Consider the following 10,460-nt stretch of genomic DNA (forward strand, 5'->3'; position numbering starts at 1 on the left):
AATTCTCTAACAGGAGGGTCCGCATCCCAATCTGGAGACAGAATTCCCTTCAAGAGGGTCTAAATCACCTGCAGGTATGAGTAGCCCCCTCAGAGGAAGGACTGAATCTCCTGCAGGCGAGAATGACAAAAATGAGAGGATCCATAGGAGGAGGGACTTACTTTCTTCTCTGATGGGACTGGAGCACCAGCAGGAATTTGACTCTGTAGTCTGAGAGATTATTTTCAGTATGATGTTCTGAGTTCCCTGAATCCACAGCTGGAGCACTGAGCCACCATCAGGAACACTGCACCTGGACCAGTTGTCTAAGGGAATTAAATACGAATTTCACTTCTTTGGCTTATAAAATCCCACCATGCTCTAGCTTCCTTACAACATCCACCCTTCATTGCCCACCATCTCAGCTTCTCAATAAATCCTTCCTCTGCTTGATTTTCCAAACCACCTATGTCTTATGAGCCCCTACACACACACACACACACACACACACACACACACACACACACACCTGGCTTTGAAGGGATCAGATTTTGATTTTTAATGCTGAAATGTTTCTATGACTTTCTCTGTAAACTCTGCTTCCCAGCTACTTTCCACGGCACCTTACTGACCGAAAGATAAAAGAGTCTCGAGTGTCAAGCTTGCTTCCCTGGTAGTCCTCAGGTCTGTTGCTGATGGGCTCAGAGCCATGGTGTGTGTGTAGCCGGCCGGACCTTGCTGAGGCCGACATGTCTTGTCTCTGCAGTATGTGAAGGAGTCTTCACAACCTGACTGTTGACTTTCTCCTTGCTGAGACTGTTTCTACCATTTCTTGTTCTCTCTTCATTAATGGTGTTTCAGTGTGAGCAGGTAAATGCTGTTTTGATGCATTTTTTTGGATCCTGGCTGCAGGTTAAAGAAAAAAAGGTAGTTGAACTGGAAACAGAAAATGCTGTTCTGTCCCTGAGATTGGCATAGGTAATCTCTGTCCTGTACACTGATTGACTGATGAGACACATGTGAGTGTTTGCTTTGCATGGGCTACTGCAGTTGCAAAAGATTAAAAGAACCGTAGCTTTCCTTTGATGGTTGGTCCCCTCCAGTGTGGTGCACATTTGGTGAGTCATCCACTAGTGGAACTGAGATTAATCCTAAATTTTTCATCCTCGTGCTCAGAAGTATTTAAGGAATAATCCATTAATGATACATCCAACAGGTGAGTCTAGACAACTCTGTTGTACTGTTTATGCATGATGAATTCATCCATCTTAATTTTACTTAATCTATAGATATAGTAGTCACCTCCAACACCCAAAGACTTGGTCTAAATACGTGTAAAATCAGGTGATGAGATATGGTTTCTCAGACACCCCCACAGCACGCCACACTGCAGGGTGGATGCTGCACAGTTCAGGTGCAGACGTTTCCAGTTTGGCTTGGTGTTCAGTATACCCTTCATCTTCTCACAGGCTCTTCTGACACTCTTCTTACACAACCTCCACTGACACTCCAGTTGTTTATTTTCCTTGGATTTTTGTTTTGAAGTGTACTGCTCTTTTTTCAGGGTCCCATTGCATCCCCTGAAGATAAACAGTCTGCCTTGTCTTAAATTGGTACCTGGTGTGTGTGTGTGTGTGTGTGTGTGTGTGTGTGTGTGTGTGTGTGTGTGTGTGTGTAGCCACATATTTCATGATCCTACCCATAGCTGCATAGCTGACCCACTCAGAACACATGCAGGAGATGGGAACAAGAAATAAAAAGAAAGGAGTAAAATGCTAGGTGTAAGGCAGTTGGGAGCAGAGCATCAGGAGGAAGAGTCCAGATTCCCGGGAGGCAGGGTGTGAAAGTACAGCAGCAGCTTAAAGGGATGCCAGTTCTTAGGGTGTGGGGATCAGGTGTGTTAGGAGCACAGGAAGAAGTTGAATGTGATGAGATTTCAAGTTTAACTACTGTCTTATCTCTGCAGTGCCATCCCTGGAAAAGTGATGTAAGTAGTCCCTAGTGCCCTAGTCAAATCACAGACACTTTCACTGTCAGATCCCAGTGTGTTGGGGACCCCTACTCTGGGAAGTCCTCAGGGGTGTAAGGAGCATGCACTGGTTTCCTTTGTGCTGTACTCACCATGAGTGAGGAAATATGTGTCTGTACCTCTTCTGGAAGCAGAGAGAGTAAACATGGGTGACACTCCTGATAGCCTGTCTGTATAAATTTTTGGCTTCAGTGGTGTTAGCTCTCTGGCTCAAAGATCTAATCTAACAAATCCTAATATTGCACCGACTAAGGAAATATGAAAGCAGTTAACTGAAACACATAGTCTGCTATTCTGAATTTGAAACAGGCTTCAACCTGACACTCTTCCTCCTTACCCTCCCCAGACTTCTTACTTTTGTCTACATACATTCCTAGTGGCATCTCTGAGGACCCAATTCTGACTTGTGACTGGGCCTGGGTCATGCTCATGGGTTTGGGAAGTAACATATGACTACACTGGGGCCCCTGTATGCATGTAGAAAATGAAGTTCCACAGCTCATGATTATAACTCTGGATACAGAACCCATTGCAAGAGATCCTCAGCTGAAATCACGGAACTCACGAGGGACTAAAGACCACTGACTTGCAACATGATGTTCATCTTTCTAAACCTCTCAACATTTCACCAAATAACCAGTAATCTAGAGTACCCCAGCACACACTGAGAAGTGTAGAGAGAAAGAATTTCATGTCTATAATCCTCTGCCCATGAGAAAGAAGTTTCAGGACAGTAAATAGGTTTTGAGGGTAAGTTTCTCTTTTTTTTTTTTTTTTTGGTTCTTTTTTTCGGAGCTGGGGACCGAACCCAGGGCCTTGCGCTTCCTAGGTAAGCGCTCTACCACTGAGCTAAATCCCCAGCCCCAAGTTTCTCTTTTATAAACACCATTCTCTCTCTCTCTCTCTCTCTCTCTCTCTCTCTCTCTCTCTCTCTCTCTCTCTCTCTCTCACCAGTTTAAAATTATTTATTTTTATTTCACATGCATTTGTATTTTACCTGGATGTGCATCTGTGTGTGGCTGTCAGATATCTTAGGAATTTTGCTGTGTGGGGGCAATTCCAGTTAAAACAGTCAGAACAAAGAGGAAATGCAACATCAACAGTAGCAATCAGGTCCCTCTCCTTAGTACCTTGTGGATGTACCTGCCCTTGGGGCTACAGTCTTTGTGAATGCATGCCATGCATGCACTGAACTACAGCTGTGATGCTGGTGTCCTATGGCTTCCAGAGCAGCTGCATCTTGCCTTGTCTACAGAATACCTGCATCCAGCCTTGTCTCCAGGCATGCATGCTGAGGAAGAAACCTTAGCCACATGTAAACAACATGGGATTTGTAAGTACACAAAGAATATGATTTCCTATGAAATCTGCATTATAAAAGGAGGGTAGCATGAAGGAGAGAGATGCTATAGACTAGGACTCCAGTTACACAGTGGTTTCCATATGGATTTGTCAGACATGACTAGGAAGGGTGCTGGGAACCTGTGCAGACTTGGACAAACACAAATGCTTTTCTGTAATTGGATCCAAGAGGAAAACAGGATCAGATGAAAGCTCCTTATCCAAAGATGAACTCTCTTCAGTGAGAAGGCCAGAGTTATGTGTGGCTTCCATCTCAAGATCTCGGGTGGAATGTGTGAGTCAGGTGTCCTTGTGCCTGCTGTTCTCCAGTGCTTTTAACAAGAAGGCTTCCTCCTTCAAATTGGCAAGCTTGAGGGTGGCGAGCTCTGTCCCTGCTGTGTTGGATTATGGTCATCCAACAAGGGTGTACATGAGTATATGTGCACTGTGTGTGTTATATAGTGCCCACAAAACCCGAAGAGGGTAAGATATTCTAGATCTTGTGTTGCACATGACTGTGAGCTGACTTGGAAGTGTTGAAAAACAAGTGAAGGTCCTCTGCAAATGCAGCCAATGCTCTGAAATCCTGAGCTTTCTCTCTAGTTCCTGCTCTGTAGGTTTTCTCGTGTCCTGTTGATTACTGTCTGCTTCACTAGCCTGTTCCACAGGAATCAGTCTTATGATTGTGTAGCACCACAACACCAAAAATACTTTAAACTCTGACTGGATGCCCTGACTGATTTTTACACAGGATAAAAGTCGGCTACATTTGTGTTTGATTATTAACATTGCGTCTGGAACTAAACTCAGATCATCAGCTATTCCTTTCACCTCTGAACCCTCTCAAAAGCTCAAACTGTATATTCTGTTCTGTCCTCAGTGTACCATGTATTCCTGTAATCACCCGCATTTTTTTTTTGGTTCTTTTTTTCGGAGCTGGGGTCCAAACCCAGGGCCTTGCGCTTCCTAGGTAAGCGCTCTACCACTGAGCTAAATCCCCAGCCCCAATCACCAGCATTTTTAAAGCAAGCCAAAGGAGGTTTATAAAATCTTCAGATTTTGAAATTTACATTCACACAAAGCTTGTGCTACACATCATTAATCCTCCTGTCAGGAGAGAGAAGGTCTCTTTAGTGTCCAAACCACCCTTGTGTACAGGGTGAGTTTTAGGACAGCTTCAGTTTGTGGTGACACTCTGTCTCAAATTAAGCACACAACAGCAACAACCCAACCACACTCACACAGAAACACATGCATGGAACACACCCACACACACACACACACATGCACGCGCACACACACACACACACACACACACACACACACACAGCACTTTCCAGCATTCAGTGTAACTGTATTTTAACCTGACCTACCTCAGTCCTTCCAGTCTGTAGGCTTCTCTTAAACCCTCAGGAATTGGCAACTGACATCAGGCCGGTTTCTGCTTGCTGGTGGGGAAATTGGGTTGTGTTGCTTTCTTATTCTGTACTCCCTTAGCTGACCTCCCCAGGCCCTGGGAACATTCCATTCACCTCCTTCAGAGTACTTTAGTGTTTTTAAGTCATACTCAACAAAGTAAGAAACCATTTGGTTTGATTGCAGCATTTAGGATTTTGTTGAGTAGGTACCAGCAGAATGTACACTGTTTATGAAGTAGGTCTGTGATTAAGGGCTAGGTGTAATTTTATCTGCTGAGTGAGTGAGCATTTGCTCCATATCGTTACCCATTTTGGCTTCTGTCGTAAGTTTATTCCATTAGACTAAAGGGTTTGAGTTTGTGTTGGCTTCTTCTCTGATTTCAATATCCAGCACCTCTGGACTTATCCTATAAGTATGACCAGATTAACAGGGCTGTTGATTTTCCATGGAGATGCTTGTTTACATTTTTACATAATCCACATCTTATGTTCAAGAGGAGGGAGAGCAGCTTGCTGGCTTTGCAGCAACACACATTGACCCAGGGTGAAGGGTCTCTCTGTTACTTATTCAAATTCCTGAATCACCATGACATTTTGCATGAGCTATCCTCCACTGTCTCGGGCATTTGAGTACTCCTTTCCCAGTTGGTGACTCTGTTTGGGAAGACTCAGGAGGTGTGCACTTGCTGGAGAAAGAATGCCAGTGGGGCTGGGCTTTGAGGTTTTAGTGCTCTGCACCACTCCCTGTGCACTCTCTGCTTTGTACTTGTGATTCCAGATGTGAGTCCTCTGCTTCCTGCTCCTTCCACCGTGCCCTGTCGTCATAGAACTTAACCTATGGTAACAGGTGGTCTGTGAAATAGGATCACTAATCGCCTACATGTTTTATAGTTTGCTGTGCCCATGGCATTTCTGTCACAGAAATGCAAAGTTAACTAATGCAGAAGGGGATGTAATAGAGCTGTGTGATACCTGACCATGCCAGTTTGTGATTGTTACTTGTTTTGGAAAATATGCAAGAATTCAGAACTTTGAACTAGAACCCTGGCCCAGTGCTCTAAGAAGATTTTAATGGGGTATACTGGCAGGAGCTTGGGAGTCAGGAGTGCCAGGACCTATTCAGAATGTGGAAGCCCAGGACGAGGGGATTCAGAAGGCAATAATATTTGTAACTGGTCTGGGATAATTTCTATGATGCTTTTACAAAAATGTGGCTTCCTTCCGCTCACATCGTAAAAACCACCTGAGGCTAAATTAAAAAGTAATAAACAAATTTCTTCGATGAAAATTTGAAGAGAGCCCAGTATGGCCTCCGTTATACTGAGGTTATAGGTCTTCAATGAAAAAGAGCAAATGGGGCAAATAGAAATGCAAAATGTATAGTTTACAGAGAAAAGGACACTGGGAAGATTAATATTATAGCGAATGCCTAGGCCAGAAGAGAGCCTGCAATTACTTAGGAGATTAGAACCTTAATAAGAGGCCATGTCTCCTCGGGTGAAGACATCACTCAATTAACCTCGTAATCTGTGGTAGAAAGTGACTTACTTAGTGTTTTCCTGCTATTAACAGACACCATGACCAATGCAAATCTTATAAGAAGAACACTGCTTTGGGTTTGGTTTACAAGTTCAGCATTTTGGTTCATTATCATCAAGGTGGGAGCATGGCAGCATCTAGGCAGATATGTTACAGGAGGAGCTGGGTGTTCTACATCATCATCTCAAGGCTGCTACTAGAAAACTGATTTTCATGCAGCTATAACAAGGAACATAAGGGTCACATCTACAGTGACACACTTCCTCAATCAAGGCTACACCTATCCAATGAGGGCTCATCTGCAAATAGTCCCACTCCCTGGGCTCAGCATATTCAAATCAACACGGGAACATTAGGCATTTTCAGTTCCTGAAATCACCTGTGATCAGAAGCTGCTGCTACTGTGGGTCATAGGGCCCAGGGCTTTCCAGAAATCAGGCATCTTCTCATGTACTCTCATCAGTCACTGGGAGTAAGGAAGCTCAGCAAAGGATTGCTGTGTGGGCTGAGACAGCTGAGAACGTGTGCTTGGGAAGGTGTGTCAATCTTCATCTCCACATGGAGATAGTATGGGGGTTACCTGACCTTACCTGACCAGTTTCCATGTTTGGTACCCCTGGACCATATTCATTGTCAGGTAGGAAAGTGTTATTTGGCACCCAATGTCATGTTGTGATTATCATGTACCCAAAGTTGATAGATGACTTAAGAATGTAGGCTTGAAAGGTATCCAGTTTCTAATCTGGGAAGGAGAACAGCAGGCCTGAGAGGAACAGGCCTCATGTGCAGAGGGATGTACCATGTGTACATGGTTTGGAGAAGCTCAGAGAAGGTTAGTCAAACCTGTCTATCCAGTAGAGGTTAGTTAACTGTGGAAACTATCACTAACAGTAAAGGTAACTTTGAACTCTAAGGAAGAGAAGGTTTGTTGCCATTGTTTGTGGACCATGCTTCAGAGGTGATGAGACACAGAGAAACTGTGTCTTGGGTTCATGCCACGAAGCATGCTAGCTGAGCACTTCACATCTTAAGTTGTGTATGTCGTCAGGGCCCTTACACAAAGGTGACCTAGTGACAGTGTCTTGCTTTATTTGTAGCAATCACATGGATTTAAATTTCCTAGTTGTTCTTGTTCTTAAAAACTCACTGATTAGTTTTAGCTGAGACTCCTGGGAGACTTTTCTCTCACATGCTGTAAGTTTTAAAGATTTGGTGATTAACATAAATAACTATTCATAGGTCAACACAGGGCCCACACTGACCTCACCTTGCTATCTGGAACTGTTACTCCTGAGCCAAGGGTCGCAAGGGTCTCTGCCTCAGAAAGAAATGTGGTAAAGTTATCTCATAATCTATTCACATTCCTTGTGTCATCCAGAATATCTGCTAGAATGAGAGAATCCTTCCCTGCTCAGGACAATGTAGATACTGCTTCCCCAGGAGGAAAGAAAGGGCCACGTCCTCCCTCCATGGGACAGTCCCTGATGTTCACTGTAATGTCACCCAACAGTCCCACCTTGAATCTGCTGTTCCACTTGAGCCTGGAGCCTCCCTTTTATTCTGGGAGATAAACAGGAATCTCCAGCTAGGAACAGTGGTCCAAACATGAGGTTAAGTGAAGGCATTGAGAATGGTGTATACACATTAAGGGTTTCTGATTGAATGATTCTGAACTTAATGTACTTCCTACTAGAGTCATCTGTAAGTGACATGTAAGCTTTGTATTAAAATGTACCTTTACATCCAAGATTTCATGGTAGGACAATGCCCTACTTGCTTTTAAATATATCCTAAAAACTGGATAGAAAAGAGAAAATACGGAACAGAAAATGTTCCTAGGTGTACAAGACTGGTTTACATGTGCAAGTCTCTGTGCTCAACGCAAAGAGCACACAATATGCCTTAGAAAGTAGATGATAAGCAGTCTCTTCTCTCTCTCTCTCTCTCTCTCTCTCTCTCTCTCTCTCTCTCTCTCTCTCTCTCTCTGTGTGTATGTGTGTGGGGGGGGGTGGGTGGGTGGGTGTGTATGAGAAACTGAAGGTGAGCTCAGGGTCTGCATTGCCCAGTTGGAACAAGGATCCCATGTTGATTGTCTCCCACCTTGACAAGTATCATGTTGTTGGGATGACCAGCATGTGACTATTGGGACAAGATAGAAGTATTTACAAAGCCAACAGTTTTGACCAATTTATGCGAATTAGGGCAGATTTGAGAGTACAGTTAAGAGTTTTAAACTTTGTTTGAAAAAACAAAAAACAGTGTTCTTGGAATAGTTTCTTTGGAGTAGAGCGCATAAAGCCAAATTTTATCTGATTGTTGGTGAGCACCTGTAGGTTTTTGTGTTCCTTATGTAGTATCCCTTAGGTTTGGGTCAGACAATGTAAACCTTATCATTTCCACTGTTTTTAACATCTCAAATGATGTCCAACGTCCTAGGTGCCAATCTACAAATGCCCACTCCTACATCTTCTCCCTCCTCCCTCCATTTTGCCACTAAGATGCTGCTCCTAAACTCACCCAACTTTTCGAAACCCACCACTCCAGCCTCCTCCTACGTTCGAGCATCACATCTCCACAGGACCAAGGGCCTTCCATCCCATTGGTTTCAAATAATGCCATCCTCTGATATATATTGGTTGGTGGTCTATTTTCTGGAAGATCTGGGTCATCAGCCAGCATATATTGTTCTTCCTCCATTGCAGGACCTCCTCTGTCACAGGACATCCACTGTTTAAGCACCACCACTACCTCAGGAAGTCCACTGTCTGTGTGTCAACTCCACTGTTACAGGACCACAAGTGTCTCAGCACTTCAACTATCACACCACTTCTACTGTTCAGGAGCTCAAGAGTCTCAGCATCTCAAGTGTCACAGGACCTCCTTTGTCCAAGAACTGGACTGTCCAAGCAACACTACTATTGCGGGACCTCCACTGTCACAGGACTTCCACTGTAGGAGCACTACAACTGTCTAAGGACACCCACTGTCCTATCACCTCCACTATCCCAGGAATTCCACTGTCGTAGCACCACCCATAGCAACTACAGTGTTTCAGGACATCAACTGAAGCAAGATCTCCCATGATGCTTCAACTTCACTGCCACAGGATCTCTACAGTGACAGGAATACCCCTGTATCAGCAATTACAATTTTGCAGGACCTCCACTGTAGCAGAACCTTCAATTGTGCAGCAGCTCCCCTGTAGGTAGATTGACCGCCACGATCTCAGTGCCTACACTTTCAAAGGACCTTCACTGTCACAGAACCGGCACTATTTCAGTGCCTCCACTGTCGCAGGACCTACCTCTTCACAGGATCTGCACTGTTGCAGCAACTGTAATTTCAATTTTTCAAAGTCATTGCTGGTTATTAGATTTCAGGCTAAAAGAAATGAGATGTTACTTTTGAAAGCATAAGAATTTGTTCTATAGCTCTTGTGATAAATGCCGTGTGTGCTAGGACCAGTAACCTATGGAAGACTTCATGAGCTCATACCACTCTCCACCTCACTTTGTGGAAGCTGGTGTTTTTTAGAGTGTGATAAACTTCAGGTGAATGGATGCAGTCAGCTGCACCACGCTCTAGTGTGGGCTACACAGCAGTCATATTGAGTCCTTGCTGGGAAGAGAAGAAATCCAGAAGAGGGAGAAGGCTTGGGTTGGGGGAAGAATCATAAAATACTTAGAGGATATAAGAAGGTAAGAATTATGGGGAACTGGAAAACAGAGCCAGAGGAAGAATGAGCACAGAGCAAACTGGGAAGGACAAAGTACAAAGGCACTTGGGTTTTGCCATCTGCGTGTTCTCTGGACAATCTCCTTGGTCCTCATTTCTGGGAGAAAACTCTTCCCCCACTCCCTTGTAAGGTTTCATTCTTGAAGGAAAGCAGCAACATAACTTCATCAGTAAATTTCCCCATTGGAATTGGTTCATCCTTTAATGCCTCTGGGAAATCCCTAGCTGGGGATGTCCTGCTCTCTGCTGAGAGACAGCAGGAAAGTAGGTCGTCCTCTGTTTTGTCGTTGCTACAGCTCTTCTAAGTGTGGCTGATTGTTGAGTGAAGACACAGGATACTTCTGGAGTGTATGTATGCTTTGTTCACTGTGGGTGTTGTCGGGAGTGTCCTGAAAAGATGGGCATGCCCAATGGTACTT

Source organism: Rattus norvegicus, chromosome 1 (assembly GCF_036323735.1).
Source record: "Rattus norvegicus strain BN/NHsdMcwi chromosome 1, GRCr8, whole genome shotgun sequence".
In the NCBI taxonomy this organism is placed as follows: domain Eukaryota; kingdom Metazoa; phylum Chordata; class Mammalia; order Rodentia; family Muridae; genus Rattus; species Rattus norvegicus.